The sequence below is a fragment of the Hyaena hyaena genome, unplaced genomic scaffold (assembly GCF_003009895.1).
Source record: "Hyaena hyaena isolate Hyena2069 unplaced genomic scaffold, ASM300989v1 scaffold_492, whole genome shotgun sequence".
Classification (NCBI taxonomy): Eukaryota; Metazoa; Chordata; class Mammalia; order Carnivora; family Hyaenidae; genus Hyaena; species Hyaena hyaena.
In genome coordinates, this window is record NW_024081124.1 from 700,902 (window position 1) to 711,253 (window position 10,352).

Below are 10,352 nucleotides of genomic sequence, written 5' to 3' on the forward strand. Positions count from 1 at the left end.
AAACGGAAATGGGACGCCGAGCCACGAGCAGGTGGCTGGGTTGATCACGTCCAGAACACCTGCCCTACTGCTGGGCGACAACCGAGCGGCCAGGAAACCACATCCAGGTGAACCTTCCCAAGGAAGCTACCTACTGCTGCACGGACATTACCCCGACACACAACCGCTCACGACAACACATCTTTGTTATCTTTCAGCCTCTGCAGGTCAGGACTTCAACAGCAGCTCCCTGGGTGGTCCCCACTCGGGTTCTCACGAGGACACAGCGAAGACGGGCCCCAGAGCCGCGTCATCTGAAGCCCTGCCCGGAGCCAGAGGGGCCTCGTCCAGGACGGCGTCCTTACCGCCCAGACCTCCGGAGGCTGCCTGGCTGTCGCCCCAGCAGTGCGTGGTCATGCTCGCTGTATTCTGCTCCTCAGAACAAAGTCACTAAGCCCAACCCTCACTCAAGGGAAGTGGAATTAAGCCCGTGGCGGTAAGCCCAAACACCTGCAGCTAGACTATAAATCCGCCCGTTCCAGAAAAACAGACCTCCACGTCTGGGGCTCAGGGGTCCCCCAGCTGTAAAAACAACTCCTTGTGACTAGTTTAGTGCAAATTCCACCATTAGCAAGTGCCCCTCATATTCACAGAGCACCTGGGCAACTGTACCTGGCTTATTCTAAACACAAATACAAATCATCTCAATATAATCATCCACCACAACACCTGATAAATAAGAGAACAAAACCCTGTAGCGTAAAAGAGAAGGAATCAGGCTATTAAAGACAAAAGCTGAGTCCTAAGGGATTAGAAATAATTCTGAAAACAGGAGATGAATAACCACCACCACAAACCCTAATAATTAGTATCTTCAGGGAGAATTCAGAAGACACTGCATCTTTTATAAAATAAAATGATTCTACAAAATTTAAACATTCAGAGAACACGAAGGAACTCTCAGAGATTAAAAATATATGGTCAAGAGTATTTTTACAACATGTAAAAAGTCTGTTAAAAAGTCAAATCCAACAGCCTGGAAAACATAACAGAAAGAAAAGAGACAGCTGGGTGCCTGGCGGACTCAGTCGGTGGGTGGAGCGTACGACTCTTGATCTCGAGGTCGTGGGTTCTAGCCCCACGCTGGGTGTAGGGATCACTTAAAATCAAAATTAAAAAGGAAAAGTGACAGAAAGATGAGAGGAAACAAATAAGAGGCAGAGGAAAGAAGTCTGGGAGCACTCAGATACATGATGGCTAGTAGGACTCATAGTAGACGGAGGGAGAAAATATCTTTTCAAGGAAACCAGAGAATGTATCAGATCTGAACAACATGACTGCACTGAAAGTTCACCAGGTTTTCAAGCATAATCGATGAAAACAAGAACACTCCATAAACAGTTCGCTGGGAAGTCTCAAACATCAAGGAGGGGGCGCCTGGCGGGCTCAGCTGGTTAAGCATCTGACTCTTGGTTTTGGCTCAGGTCATCATCTCACGCTTCATGGGTCTGAGCCCCACTTTGGGCTCTGGGTCGGCAGCACAAAGCACGCTTGGGATCTTCTCTCCTCTCTCTCGGCCCTTCCCTCACTTGTGCTGCCTCTCAACATAAATAGTAAACTTAAAAAAAATCAAAGATGAAAAGGACACCCTTTGACGTAAAGCAGAAGTTGGCAAACAGCTTTGTTTTTGTAAATAAGGCGCTGGGTTTTTCTAACGGAGTGTTTCACGAACCTGCACATCGTCCTCGCACAGGGGCCACGCTAATCTCCTTTGTATCATTCAGATTTGATCACACTTTGTAAATAAAGCTTTACTGGTTCCCAGTCGTGCCCATCTGTGCACTGTCCGTGGCTGCTTTCACGTGACCACCGCAGAATTAAGTGGCTGTAACAGAAACCAGACAGCCCACAAAGTCTCAATTATTTCTCATCTGGCCCTTCGCAGAAAAAGATTGTTGACCTTTGCTCCGGAGAGAAAGCTTCCAGAAAAACAGACCAAAACAGAGAAAAATCCACTCACAAAAGAACCAAATCAACCTGGCACCAGGATCGTTTCCCAGCCTCCCTGAAGGCCAGAAAACAAGGAGGAAACGCCATCGAGGCACAGAAGGGAAACCGTTTTCATCCCCGAATTCTACACGCTTCCAGAACATCCGTGAGAGGCCAGGAACGTGGGGCGGCTCGGGCATTTGGGGCGCAGGAGGCTCACCTCCCCGCACCTGCCTGGGAAGCGGCTGGAGGGCCAGCGCGGCTCGGGCCCTGGGACATGGAGCTCCAGCTTGAGAATCTGGAAAAATCCAAGGGGGGGAGGGGCAGGCCAGGCCTTCGGCGCAGCTTCTGGAGCCACAGGGGCCTTGACCCTAAGCTCCGCCGCGGCTGGAGGGACTTGAGGTCCCTTGAGGTCCTGACTGGACCGTAGTAAGTCCATTTCCCGGGGAGGGAGGGCCCCAGACGGAGTCTGGAATGTTCTCGGACCAGGAAAACTGGGCAGCCCACCTCATGGCTAACGTTCATTTCTTTTCATGGAAAGTGCTAGAACTTAGTGCCAGACGCCTGCCAAGGACACGGCCGCTCAAGCCGCAGCCTCTGGCTTCCCGGCACCGGCACGCACGCGCGCCTCCGAGTCCTCGTCCCGTCCGAAGTCCCGCGAGAGCCGCGCCCGGAAGCCCAGCATCCGGAGCTCCTCCCCCGCCCCGCCCACCGGAAGTCCACTCCTTCCGGAATCCCCACACCTGCGCCTCGTTATGCGGAAGGAAGGGACTCCCTCCTTCTCGGTCAGCGAACGTGCAGCCACTCGCTCAGGTCTCTTTTCAAACCGAAGGCCCCGTCGACATTTGGTAGCCGAAGTCACTTACTCTAGAGACAGATCTCACGGCTACTAAGGGGGTTGGTGACGGTTGTTTTAAATAACACGCGTTTTCCTCTTTATCAAGCTTCCGTGTTCCAGGTGGAGAAACGGGAATCCGAGAGGTTAAGTCACCCGGTCACAAGGTCGGGATCAGAGCCAGGATTCCAACCCAGAAACGTCGGGCTTCAAAGCCTGGCTCCATTTTTCCCTTCTCCCCCTTCCTTTTCAGGGAGAGAGAGGAGGGGCCGGTTGCTGGCAGGTGCTCACCAAGTGAGCCGAGGCTCCCAGCTTTGCAGGTTCCCGAGAGACCCCCACACCCGACCCCCCCACCCCCACACCCCACACCCCGACCCCCACCCCGGTGGTGAGACCCTGCCCGGCCCAGCTCGGGTCGACTCTGCCTCCGTGGGCCAAGCAGCTCCGGGGGGGCGGGGGGCAGAGGCCGCAGGGCGCCCCCGAGCCAGGAGGGCAGCTCCAGGGGACGGAAGGCGTAGGCAGGAAGGCTGTCCCGAGAGGGGCCTGTTACGAGGCCGGACTCGCATCGGGCGGCATCGGTGGGTTCGTGTGGCCGTGCTCATCCCCGTCACCGGCCGTGGGGAACTGCATGCGCTCTCGGCAGACCGGCTCCCGTCCCCCACCCCGAGCAAGGCCCCTCCCGCTCAGGGGCAGAAAATGGAAACGCATTTCCCCCTTGCCCAGGCCGGGCGTGGGGTGATTACTGGCAAACAGCCCTGTCACGTTCCGTCATCTGGGACATCCTTCCTGCCCACCGGCTCCTCTTCCCAACGGATCCACGACATTCCTCAAAATGTTCTGCTCAGACAGCCGTGCGACAAAACAGCTGGTCAGTTTGTCTCATTCGTGTTGACATGAGAGCATGATGTTAAGGACCCTCCTTCATTTAGAAACGACATGATAATGGCGTGGCGGCTTAATTTCCTGGGAAATAAGATGCTCCCTGACTGGCGAAGCTCCCTGTAACCCCACCCCCACCCCAGGCGGCACAATTAGCTCCATCATTAAAGATTCGAATGAGGGCTGTCCAGAAAGTGAGTTTACAAGATTAATTCCTGGTCTGTCACCGAAGCACCGTCGTGGCGCTGGGGCAGTTTTGCTGGGCGCGTCCCACACAGTCACTGCCAAGTCCCCAATGCGGGGAGCACGGGCGCGAGCAGTGACTGGCGGGCTGCTTTTCCAGCTCTGCGAGATGGGCCCCCCCCCACTAAATGCCGAACCATCGCCCCAACACAGGCACGTCCCGCACCCCCGGCCGCACGTGCACCTCTGCTCCTGCACGTGCACTCACGTGCACGCACACCCATCACACACGCGCGCACGTGTTACACAGAGCATGGGGTCTCAACTAATTATCAGATGCTGAACCTCCAAGGTGCCACGAGCCTGCCACAAGCCTGCCACGAAGCTTCCAGGACAGAGGAGCACCAGACAAGACCTTCTTTTCCTTCCTCTCCTCATGGAGACCCGAGCAGCTCAGTCGGAACAGGGATTAAATCAGGTGGGTCAGGGTGAGGGTGCAGGAGGGGCACCCCACGCCCTTCCCCCCGGGCCCTGCCTCTGCCCGCCAACTTGTAGCTGTCCCCGAGCAGAGGTGCTGGCCCGGCTGCTCAGAGCCCGCGTCTCACCAGCCAGCAGAGCGCGGGCTCCGCGGCCCGTTTGCTTCCCGCCTCAGGCGGCAGGGCCAGCAGAGGGTGACCGCGCCTCGCACGGCGTGCCGAGAGCCAGAGAGGTACACACGGGACTCCGCGAGGGGCCACCGCTCTGTCCCTGATGTCCCTCGAGCTGGACCCTGCAGGGCAAGCCCACGCCCCAGAGGAAGGAGGGGCCGCTGCACACAGGCCGGAGTGCGGGCAGGCGTGGGGGCAAGCAGGGGTGCTGGGCGAGGAGGAGGAAGGGCTCCGGCGTCAGGGAGGAATCCGAGCTTCAAACCCCAGGCAGCGGGAGGCTTTCGCGCAGAGGCACGGCTTTCACCCTGGGGAGCCCAGGCTGGTAGCAAACGTGGGGACGCTGAGGCAGCGGCCAGGAGCAGTGGCGTCCTGACCTAAGGCAGAAACGGCGAGGACAGAGACAGGAGGTGGTGCAGGGACTCGAGAATCGGGGCGCAGATTTCCAGGGCTCGGCGGGATGGGGGGGATCCTCTGGGGTTGGACCACCGAGGCCAGGCTGACGGTGTTGCGTTTGCAGGAGACAGGCCGGCACACAGGCGTGCACACAGGCATGCACACACGCGCACTCCCTAGCCAGCAGGTACCAGACCCCGCTCTCTGCTCCTCCCCTTACACCCCATCCACAACGTGGACGACAGCAGTAGTGACAGCATTAAATGGGGTCCCACGTTATTTGTGAGCAGTGCTCCACATACGATAAGAAATTTCCATACCCAGACAGCGCTTGCGAGTTGGCCAGTGGAGGCTCAGAGAGGGCGAGCAACTTGGCAAATGTGTCGCAGCCAGGAAGTGAGAGCGTGGCCCGAGCCCCCTGAGCTGTGCCCAGTGGGGAACGCAACCTGGAGCCCGGCGGGTCCAGCTCCGTGTCACCCTCCACCCCGACGGCCTGTGCCGAAGCCACTGTCATATTTCTTTCCTCCAGAAAGCAGCACAGCCGGAGAGATTATTTTGACATATTTCCTGAAGACGCTGTTTCTAGAGCACTTGCCTGATAAAAATGATATATTTATTCGAGACCGCCAAGAGCTTGCTGAAATGAGGAATTTATCTGCATAGCTTTTGTTATTAAAGTGATTCTTCTTGTTTATTTCCTCCTAAGCTACTGATTCCATCTATAATACATGAGTTTCAGGTAATAGAAATTTTTCATGCAAGTAAATATTTTAATAACAACATCACGGCTCCGATTCAGAGCATTACGAGCAACAGCCTGCCCACGAACGTGCTGTGCTCCGGGGGCCAGGGGCCTGGGTGCCTGTCTCCTGTCTGCGTCTGTGACCTGGGACAGACCCCAACCCTCTCTGGGCCTCAGTCTCCTCGTGTGCAAAGCGTGGTGGCTGCCCCCAGCCCCGGACTCACAGAGGCACCGTCAAGATCAGACCGAGGGCGGCTCTGAAGGGAGGCTGTGGCTTCAGGACACACGGGCTGCAAGCTCGGGGTATGGGCGGGAGGCCCAGGGACACGGGGGCTTAACCAAAATGACGCATTACTCTCCGAGGGCAGGTCCTCTCTGAGCGGCCCCACCCTCCCAGCCCGTCAGGGACACCGCCAGACCCTCGGTGCCACCGTCCCCAACCTGGAGCTGCCAGCTCAGCGTCTGGTGCCGGAGTCAGGGGTCAGGGCCCGGAAGGGCACACAGCACTTCCGCTGACACCCTACGGCCCAGATCCGGTCGGGGGCACCCGCTCCCCCGGCCACTGCAGCTTCCAGCCTGGAGGCCGTGGCCCAGCCCCGGGAGAACACTTGGCACCAGGAGAACGGTGCTGGGGGTCACTCAGCATCACGGGCCAGCGGCCACAGAGACGGAGGGGCCCCCGAGGTCTCCGGGAAAAACAGCCAGCCAGTCAGGCGGCTCAGGCCCGCACCCACGAGTCCGCCTCCCGACTGGTGCACACAGTCCCGCTGGCACCCACACCCCTGCAAACAGACGGCCTCGGGAAGGCAAGGACGAGTGACTTGCGCCCCAACCCCTGACTGTCAGGGCAGAGCTGACGGTGACGTGAGGCTGGGGGGGGGGGGGACGGGGAGCGGGTCCAGTACCAATGTCCCCTCCCAGCCCTGGAAGTCGGCCATGGGGAGGACAGTCTGAGGCCCACGAGGCGGGCCCGGTGCCGACAGGCCCGGCCTGGGAGATCACCCGCCAGGACCGCCTCCCGGGGGCACGGGGCAGATGTTCGGGCTCCTTCCCCCAACGGGGCTGCTCCCTCTTCTCGACCCCCCGCCCAGGGTGCGAACAACACCCTCCCTGCCTGCAGGCCACGCCCCTACAAGGCCACGCCCCCTACACAGGCCAAGACCGGGGCAAAGGCCACGCCCCACATAGGCCACGCCCCTGGCTGCAGGCCACGCCCCTGCAAGACCACGCCCCCTACACAGGCCATGACCCCTAAGAAGGCCACGCCCCACACAGGCCACGCCCCTGGCTGCAGGCCACGCCCCTGTGAGACCACGCCCCTGCAAGGCCACGCCCCTGGCTGCAGGCCACGCCCCCGCAGCACGCGGTCTGGCGGATGGTGCCCTACGAGCTGACTCTGTGCAGACCACGTCCAAGCCGTGACCCACGGCAGTGTCTGGGCCGCGGACCCAGGAGCGCCCGCAGAGGGGCCAGGGGCACCCCAGGGCGGCGCGACAGCCGGGTTTGGAGGGACAGCGGGAGGGGCAGGTTCACGAGCGCAGGACCCACAGGTGTAACCGGCCCTGGGGGGGCGGGGGGGGCAGGCGTCCCCTCCCCGCTCCCACACCCGGCTCTGCCCCAGCCCCCGGGCCTCCACGGCCCCCGGCCCGCCTTTGGGCTCGGTGCTGCCGCTTCCCGGGGCTTCCCCGGCCGTGGGCCAAACTCCTGCTGTTGCTGCAGCCGCTCCGGAGGAACGCCTGCCCTCCCGCTCACTTGGTGTGTGCACGCCGCCCACCCCCGCACGTCCACCCGCAGCCCAGAGAAGGATCTGTTGCTCCCGGGCGGGGTTCACACCGGGCAGCCGTGACCCCAGCAACACAGCACAATTAGCTGATGTGGAGCTCGTTCAAGAGAAAATGAAGCATGAAATATGCAAAAATAATGAGCCCTTCGCTGAAATTCTGGGAGCTGCCACAGGGTATGACCAGTGTGAACAGCAGAATCACAATTCCTGGGGAGGAAACCCATTAATAAGGACAATGGCAAAATCGTTATGTAAGCACCCTGGAACTCACTCAATAATTGATTCGGTCGATAAACATGGTATTAATCCTCCCGCAGTGTGTAACTTAAATGAGGCTTTTATTGAAATATTGGGTCTAGTTTCAGATTCTGCAGCCGAAGCAAGCGGGGACTTTGGCGGTGGTGGGGAGGCCGGCGCCGGACTGGGGCGGGATGACAGCTCATAGAGGAGACAGCCTTGCCTGGTGGCCTGGAGAAGACAGCTGCCATCAGAGCCCTCAACGTAACCAGTCCCAATGTCAGACTCACTGAGCTCAGATGTCTTGGGCCAAGCGTGTGCCAAGCTTCCAGATGGTTCTGAGAGGTCACAGCGTTAAGTCCTGCTCTTCCCAAACTGCCCGCAAGTCCCTGCCCCCCCAGGTGCCCGGACCTCCTCACGGGACGCAGAGAGACACTGAAAGTACAGGCGTTGGTGTCAAACTCGCGTCCAAATGTGGGCTCAGTCACCTGCCAGCCTTTGACCCTCCGTGGACAGAGGTTCCCTTTTTCATCTGTAAATAATAAAAGCACTTACTTTACAGGGGTTTTGAAGAATAAATAGGACAGTGTGTTGGGTGTTAAGTATTTGGCCCTGGGTCTAGCTCAGAATGGGGGCTGTCTAAGTGGGACCGACAATTTTCTATTTCTTTTTTTTTTTTAATGTTTATTCATTTTTGAGAGCGAGACAGAGTATAAGCAGGGGAGAGGCAGAGAGAGGGAGACACAGAATCCAAAGCAGGTTCCAGGCTCCGAGCTGTCAGCACAGAGCCCGACGCGGGGCTCGAACGCACATACTGTGAGATCATGACTTGAGCCGAAGTCGGATGCTTGACCGACAGAGCCCCCCAGGCACCCCAACAATTCTCTTTTCCTTTCATCAGGCCTGCCCCACCCCCGTCCCAGAGACCTGCCTCCTGTGCAGGCAGCCAGTACCTCTACACCGAAGTCAGTTTCTAGTGCGTTCCTAAGCATCAAGGCCTGGCTTCTGATACCGGGGTGGGGGGCATGGAGCCCCGGAATTGTTAAGCTCGTGAGACTCCATGCCCAGGGCATCCAGGTTACACTTCAAGATCCTTCCTGTGAGATTCTGCCCTTGTGTTGGCTACTGTTGAAGACTTTTCTGACGACCTCTGAGACCTGGGTTGAATTAGGGTTCTGAATTCCACAGCGAGGGATAGTAACATCAGGCTCACAAGCCGGCATCTCTGTGTCCCGCTGACCATGCCACTCGTCTTCTGGCCTAGGGCGTATCAGGGCCTCCTTGGTGACGCCGAGATCCCTGTTGTGACGTGACCAGTAGCCGGATTAAAGGTGAGCGCACTTCAGGAAACCCCAGTGCCTTCCTCGTTTTAAAGAGCCCTGAGAGAAAAGTCATCCCAGCTCAGCACTGGGATGGAAAGAAACCAATTATTAACCATGGCAGCTGAAATATAATGAGATTCTAATTGGCACCTTCCGTAAATGTTCCCTCCCTGATCAGATGCAGAGGAGGAGGTATCATTAGGAACAGAACTCCAGTTTTCTGCTTTTAAACTTGGTACTTTCCCCACTATAACCCTGCAACCATCATGTCAACTGGCATCACAACATCCACAAAACATCCGTCAGGGCTTCCTCTCCGCTCTGACCTCCACTGAGCTCTCTGATGCTCTCCCCTCTGTGTGTGTGTAAATAAAAGGTACAGGAACATCTTTGGAGGATGGTAATATTATCCCGCTTTACAGATGAGGAGACAGGAGGGTCACCTCAGGACACGCTGCCCGATGGCGCTGGGGCTGGGGGTCGCCCTGGCCTGTCCCGGCTGCCTCTGCAGCTGCCTGACAGCTGTCTGGGAGACTGTAGTTTATCAGCCCTCACTGTCAGGCACTTCACTTCTTTGGGGTTTTTTTTTTTTACTCTCACACCTGCCTTACACTGTTCACATAGAAGACCTGCTTCAGATCAGCGATTTTCGCCCATTTTGTTTACTTCTGTACGTCCAGTGCCTAGAACGGACTAGCTCGAGTGGGCTCAGTAAAGATTGCTTGACCAGATGGAAGGAAGGAAGGGGGATGGGAAGGGAGAAGGAAGGGAGGGTGGACGGACGGAAGAACGGACGCACGAGTGGATGGGTAGGTGTGGGAGGTCTCTCACACGACACCCCGAGGTCCCCGGCCCCTGCCGCTGGTGACCACAGTTCAGGACAAAGGTTCTCGATGTCGGCTGCATATTAGACTCTCCTGGAGACCTTGTGAAGAATACCGGTGCCCGAATTCCACCAGCAGACACTCCGGTCCAGCCGGCCTGCGGTGTGGCCTAGGAGTCGAGACATTTAACTCGAATGTGCACCAGCACAGGTCACTGGTTCAGGCACTCTGGGGCCACCCGCGTCAGAGCTGCAGAAGGAACTTGTTAACAATATATCGTGTCCCCCCCACCAAGACTTCCCAATCAACGGGAGCCACTTGTGTTGATTTACGCCCAAGGGAAGTATCTTTCCTCCCGCACTTACACCAAATTTAAAGGTAGGTGGTTTTCCTTGCAGTGAGCACCAAGGGTTATTTTTGGTTCTGTAATGAGGAGAATGAGGGTTTCCTAGTAGACTCCCCACTCGGCCCCGAGTCTTTGCCTGTTATTCCAAATCCAATTTCAAGTTCAGCAAATGCCCTTGGGGCAAAAATCCAAA

General features: G+C 57.6%; 1 long non-coding RNA gene and 1 other non-coding gene across 2 annotated transcripts; both read right to left on the reverse strand.

Annotated features, from left to right (window-relative positions):
* Positions 1-1,687: 1,687 nt before the first annotated feature.
* On the reverse strand, positions 1,688-1,789 carry LOC120246897. Its single transcript, XR_005532177.1, has one exon. It is a non-coding gene; the product is annotated as a U6 spliceosomal RNA (small nuclear RNA).
* A 5,960-nt stretch (positions 1,790-7,749) lies between these two features.
* On the reverse strand, positions 7,750-8,684 carry LOC120246850. Its single transcript, XR_005532166.1, has 2 exons — positions 8,621-8,684; positions 7,750-8,199 (listed from the first exon to the last, which is right to left on the reverse strand). It is a non-coding gene; the product is annotated as an uncharacterized LOC120246850 (long non-coding RNA).
* Positions 8,685-10,352: the final 1,668 nt, after the last annotated feature.